At 40.5% G+C, this 6000-nt stretch overlaps 1 long non-coding RNA gene across 1 annotated transcript in view; it reads right to left on the bottom strand.

The window, feature by feature from the left end:
* Window positions 1-1994: 1994 nt before the first annotated feature.
* The window catches only part of LOC140617452 (uncharacterized), a 58713-nt gene continuing 54707 nt past the window's right edge, over window positions 1995-6000 (bottom strand). The window contains exon 2 of the long non-coding RNA XR_012017681.1: window positions 1995-2318. This is a non-coding gene — a long non-coding RNA (uncharacterized lncRNA). The remainder of the gene's footprint in view (window positions 2319-6000) is intronic.

Genomic DNA, 6000 nt, shown 5'->3' with positions numbered 1-6000 from the left:
ACTCAACCAACTGAGCCACCCAGGTGCCCCTAATAGTGAATTTCTAAAGACTCTCTTAGGGTTTGGGGAATTCCTACAATGCAGGGGTATATAATCCCTCTCCCAGAGTTTGAACTTTATAATATTCAATATTCATTTTATGTTCATTGAACACTCCCTAGAAATCAGACACTGTGGTAATATTTACTACAGTAGACCTGTGAGTTTTGAAAATCCCATTAAACATGGAACTTACTTTCAAAGAGCTTACAGGTTGGGAAGGAAGTTCCTCAGGAAATCAGCTATTGCCAAGTGGTATGATATATACTTTATAAAGAGAGGAACAGGAAGGGGAGCTGTGACAGAAGAAAAGAAAGAAATGAAAAACAGAGTAAGGATGGGTAGAGCAGTGAGATAGAGAGCTCCATGGAAAGAGCTGGAAAATGAAATGGAGTTAGCTAAATGACACCAGAACCAAGAGTCAGAAAAAACTGAGTTTTAGTTCCAGATTTATCTATCAGATCAGCTACTACGCAAATGTGAAAGAACTCAATACCTTTTGAGGCAAAGCAGGGAACCTGAAGTCTAGTAAGTCAGGAGCTTTGCAGGACCAAAACTGGAGAAATAGCCTAGCAAAAGAATTGATGTTTCCTTGGCCTGGAGATTTCCATGAATCCTTTTAGAATTATACCCACTCCACAAGTGTGAAGACTCCTTAACAAAGGTGACCTATTGGTACAGATATCAACACCGAAGCACTTTAAAATTTCAGCATGTTATTTGTCACTTTAGGGTTGTTAGCAAATTACACATTATTGGACCTTTTCTCAGACTGAGATGGAATACCTGATGCTGAGTCAAAACTGCTTTCACTGAAATCTTCAAGTAGACAGTCTGCTAAGACCTGTTCACACATGCTAGGCTAAGATCTAGCACTAGCAATTAAGCTAGGGTCTCTCCCTATGCCATATGCCTAACATTTAATCTGTTTAAGCACTTTCGCACTTTTTTTTAAAGATATTATTTATTCATGAGAGACACACAGAGGCAGAGACATAGGCAGAGAGAAAAACAGGCTTCATGCAGGGAGCCAGATGTAGAACTCGATCCCGGGACCCCAGGATCACACCCTGGGCTGAAGGCAGATGCTCAACCTCTGAGCCACCCAGGCATCCCAAGCACTTCCCTTCTTAAAGACAAGGACGAGAAGAGGAATTCTTTGGGAGGTTTAGGGAATTGAAGGGCTGGAGTGTGAAAAGTCTGTTTTCATACTACAAGCCCAATTTCTGGTCCCTCAGCAAACAGGTATTACAGACCAAACTTTTCTGCTGGTAACTCAGCAGTGAGTTCACCAAATATTTCTGTGTCTCTAGTTTCTGAGGGCAATGTAAGATTCCATTATCTGAACTCTTTGCAATTAAGTAGACTCACTTTAGTCAATGAGATAGCAGAGAAAGTGTTATGTGTCACTTCCAAGGAAAGGGTTTAGGACCTGGTAAACAATTTGCTACTTTCCTATACCACCTTTGGAGAGACCATAGAAGCAAGCGTGAAACCCCTTTCAGGCAGGGTCTCCTTGCCAAACCATAATAGACAGGTAGTATGAGAGAGAGATAAATTTTTGGTGTGTTACACCATTGAGAATTGGTGGATATTGGATACATAGCACAATTTGGACTATCTTAAGTTGCTTTAGTATCCATTCTTCTACTCTACTTCCTGTCCAACAGAAGTCACCATTCCCTACACTGTCTTCCGTTTCCGAGAAGCTGACTCCAGCTCTGGCTCTGGGATGGATCTTGTTCAATGATAGCCAATCATGGTAATATTCTCTTACCAGTATTGATTAAGAAATTGGAATGTGACCCAGCAAAATATGAAAAAGTCTACTGGGAAATCTGCAGAAAGTTGCTCAGGGGGAAACTAGAAAGAGAGAGAGAAAGAGATGGAGAGGAGTTACTACCTTCCTTCCCTAGCTGTTGTTATATATAGATGTTACACTAGTTAGCTAGTGCTGTGTTGCAATTTACATTTATTGTCTCAACAAATATGTATCATCCAGTTTCTGTGAGTTAGAAATTCAGGAGCAGCTTAGCTGGGTGGTTCTGTCTCAGGGTCTCTAATGAACTTGTAGTTGAGACATTTGCTAGAGCTGCAGTCATCTGAATGCTTGGCCAGGGTTACAGGATTTGCTTCAAAGATGGCTCCTTCTCATGGTAATTGGCAGAAAGTCTCAGTTCGTTGCTGGCTCTTGGGAGAAGGCTTTGTTCAGTTATTTGCAGTGTGGACCTCTCCATAGTATTAATTGAATGTCCTCTTGACATGGTAACTGGCTTTCCCTAGAATGAGTGATCAAAGAGAAAGTGTAAGGGGGAAACCACAATGCCTTTGTGTCCTAATTTCAGGAATAACACTAATTTCTACTGCATTTTATCCATTACAAGTGAATCATTTAATACACCCCACATTTAAGAAGAGGGGAATTAGACTCTACGTTTGCAGGGAGGACTATTAAAGAATTTGTGGGGATATTTTAAACCCACACAGATGTGACAGCAGGAAGTACTGTGGCCATATTGAGATTATGAGGGGCCCCAACCCAAAGGTCCCCTCACATTGAGGAAAACGAAAAGATAAGGAAAGGACCTTGATGACAATACCAAGCCAACAACCTACCCTAGACTAGTATTAAGTGCAGAAAAATAATTTTATTTAGTTAGTTTAATTTAGGTGTTTTTTTTGTTGTTTGTTTTTACCATTTCAGTCTAAGATGTCGCTGATTGATATTTACAGCCAGGGTTGATATTCAACATATTTGATCATCAATATGTGTTATAAATTAACAAATAACCTAAATATCAATATATAAATGTAAGAACTTTAAAATATATTCTCCTTAATTTCTGAGTTATGAAAGTTGTATACATGTATAAAGCTGTTTATTTAATTATATATGTACATATGCAAGTATATATGTATATATGGGTATAGAACTGCTTACCATATGATAAAAAAATTGATACACATTGTTCTTCAGGTTATTTTAATAATTTCAAATAATTTAGGATTTTTAGAAGTATTTGGCAATACTTTTTGATGCAGCCCTCCCTGGATAAATGATGCTCCAGTATGAGCTGTGATTTCCTGGAAAGAACTGCATAAAACTAATAACATTTCAATTGAATTGATTGTGCTTTTTTTTTTTTTAAGATTTTATTTATTTATTCATGAGAGACACAGAAAGAGGCAGAGACATAGGCAGAGGGAGAAGCAGGCTCCCCTAGGGAGCCTGATGCAGGACTCATCCCAGTGTTGTGCCCAAGATTGCGAATCCGAGAAACCACCAAAGGAGCCAACACCGATGCAAACACGAGGGTTTATTTACAAGCTCGAGCCTGGGTCCAAGTATACCCGACACAGCGGAGCAGGGACTTGGACCCCGAGACGAAGAGGCTTAGCAACTTTATAGGGCCAGTGGCCAATGGGATACGCAGAAAGTTGCACAGTCATGCTGGTCCACTCCCAGGTGGCCGGTTGAATTACATTTTACCTTAAAGTATCCATTTGAGCTGGCCTATCACTGAGCCGGATTTCCGGTTAGGGTGTGCCCTGGGCTTGACTAGGGTAGGGCAGTGCCCTAAGTAATAAGCAGGTCAGCACAAGGCGGGTGCAGCCCAAAATAGAGTCAGTCCTGCTCTGCTTGTCCAGGGGTAAGGGGATTTTAGTTAAATTTCTTGGGTCCCACACCCAGGAACCCTGGATCATGCCCTGAGCTGAAGGCAGAGTCTCAACCACTGAGACATCCAGGTGTCCCTGAGTTGATAGCCATATTAAGTGGCTTGTGATCTAGATAAGTTTTCAATATGTCTTAACACCAGCAGTGTTATTCATGGTACTGATTTCTCAGCTCCCGCTGAACTGAATGATTCCACTCAAAATTTTTCTGGTAAAATTTTTAAAATAATAGATTTTTATTTGATCTCTATATTTTAACAATCAAAAAATATCATTTAAAAAATAAGACAAAGATCATCCTTCAATTAATATGTCCTCATGTGCCAGGCTCCCTGGGTCCAAATACTGACTTGCAGGATAAATTTTAAGTAATTTTCTGTACTGAGCTCCTTTTTCTCATTTGTAAAATATGATTGATGATGATATCTTAAATGAGTAATAGGTTTTTAAAATAAAACCTGACACAGAGAAAATGCTAAGTATTAGTATTTTTATTACTAAAATAAATGTCAATATCCTTGATCAATGAGAACTCAGTAAGTTTTTTCTTTTGAAGTGTAGTTGACATACAGTACTATATTAGTTTCAGGTGTACGGTAGTGATTCAACATTTATATACATTAATAAATTTATATACAACAATAAATACATTTATATACAACAATAAATCTAGCTACCATACAAAGTTTGTCACCATACAAAGTTGTTACATATTAACTCTATTCCCTGTGCTGTATCCCCCTGTCTTGTTTTATAACTGGAGGTTTCTACCTTTTAATCCCCTTCCCCCTTTTTGTCCATTGTGCCAGATTTTTTTTTTTGTAAGATTTATTTTTCATTCATGAGAGACACAGACACAGAGCAGAGACATAGGCAGAGGGAGAAGCAGGCTCCCCACAGTGAATCCGGTGTGCGACTTGATTCTGGATGCCAGGATCATGCCCCTAGCCCAAGGCAGACACTCAACCGCTGAGCCACCCAGGCATCCTGTCCATTGTGCCAGATTACTCTCTGTATCTATGAGTTAGTTTCTGTTTTGTTTTGTGTGTGTATGTTTATTTGTTTTGTCCTTTTTAAAATTATTTTTTTAAAGATTGTATTTATTTAAGAGAGCAAGCACTAGCAGGAGGAGAGGCAGAGACAGAAGCAGACTCCCCTATGTTGTCTTTTAGATTCCACATACAAGGGAAATCACATTGTATCTGTCTTTCTCTGACTTAGTGCACTTAAACATAATTCCCTCTAGGTCCATACATGTTGTCACGAATGGCAAGATGTCATTCATTTTGATGGCTGAGTAATATTCAGTTGTATATGTACACCACATCTTCTTTATCCATGCTTCCATATTTTGACTTTTGTGAATAATGTTCCAATGGAACATAGGGGTGCATATAGCTTTTCAAAGTGTGTTCATTTTCTTCGGATATATACTCTCAGTGAGTTTTAATGCATTTATCACATTAAATGGAGGGGAAATTCAACAAGGGTGTTAAAGTGGTATCTATGCTTCAGGTAACTCATGGCCCAAACTGCCCCCAAAAGCCTTGCATTTTCCTATAACCTCTCTTCTGTTTTGGGAGTGCCTGCAATGCCAGCAGAGAGTACAGAGCTCTGTCTATCCATGACTGCATTTGCCTTTACTATGACCTGCTTGCATTTTTCTCTCCCTGTTTTGCTCAGAGCCAAAATTCTACAGAGACTACAGCTCCCATAAGCAGTCATGTGAGGGTCACTCAGTGGGACCATCCATCAGCAAGGCTTCCTTAGGTTCCTCATCAAAGGCCCTGTCTTCTCCTCTGGGCTTCTGATCCAACTCACATGAAGCCTGGGGCCCTCTAGGGAAAATGGGCTAAACAATGGGTGCCGGAAGTAGGCCCAGTAGTGACTGGTATGGATATAAACCAATCAGAAAGGACACTGGTCACAGTTCTGAAGCAAGGTCATTGACCATTTAGTTGCTTGACCTTAGGAAACTCTGGAAGGTTCCAGGGAAGGGGCCAGGATAAGGTTCTAGGGCTGCAAGGATAAGGAGAGACTCATGAGCTTGGGGCCAGTGATTCTTTACTTATTTCCAAGGAAGCATTTAAAAAACGAATAGGGGCACCTGGGTGGCTCAGGTGGTTAAGCACCTGACTCGATATCAGCTCAGGTCTAGATCTCATGGTCATGAGTTCAAGCCCTGCCTTGGCTCCGTGCTGGGCATGGTGCTTACTTAAAAAACAAAACCAGGGATCCCTGGGTGGCGCAGCGGTTTGGCGCCTGCCTTTGGCCCAGGGCGCGATC

This window comes from Canis lupus, chromosome 25 (genome assembly GCF_048164855.1).
Source record: "Canis lupus baileyi chromosome 25, mCanLup2.hap1, whole genome shotgun sequence".
Classification (NCBI taxonomy): Eukaryota; Metazoa; Chordata; class Mammalia; order Carnivora; family Canidae; genus Canis; species Canis lupus.
Note: the sequence above shows the minus strand (reverse complement) of the source record. Positions and strands in the feature narration are given on the sequence as shown.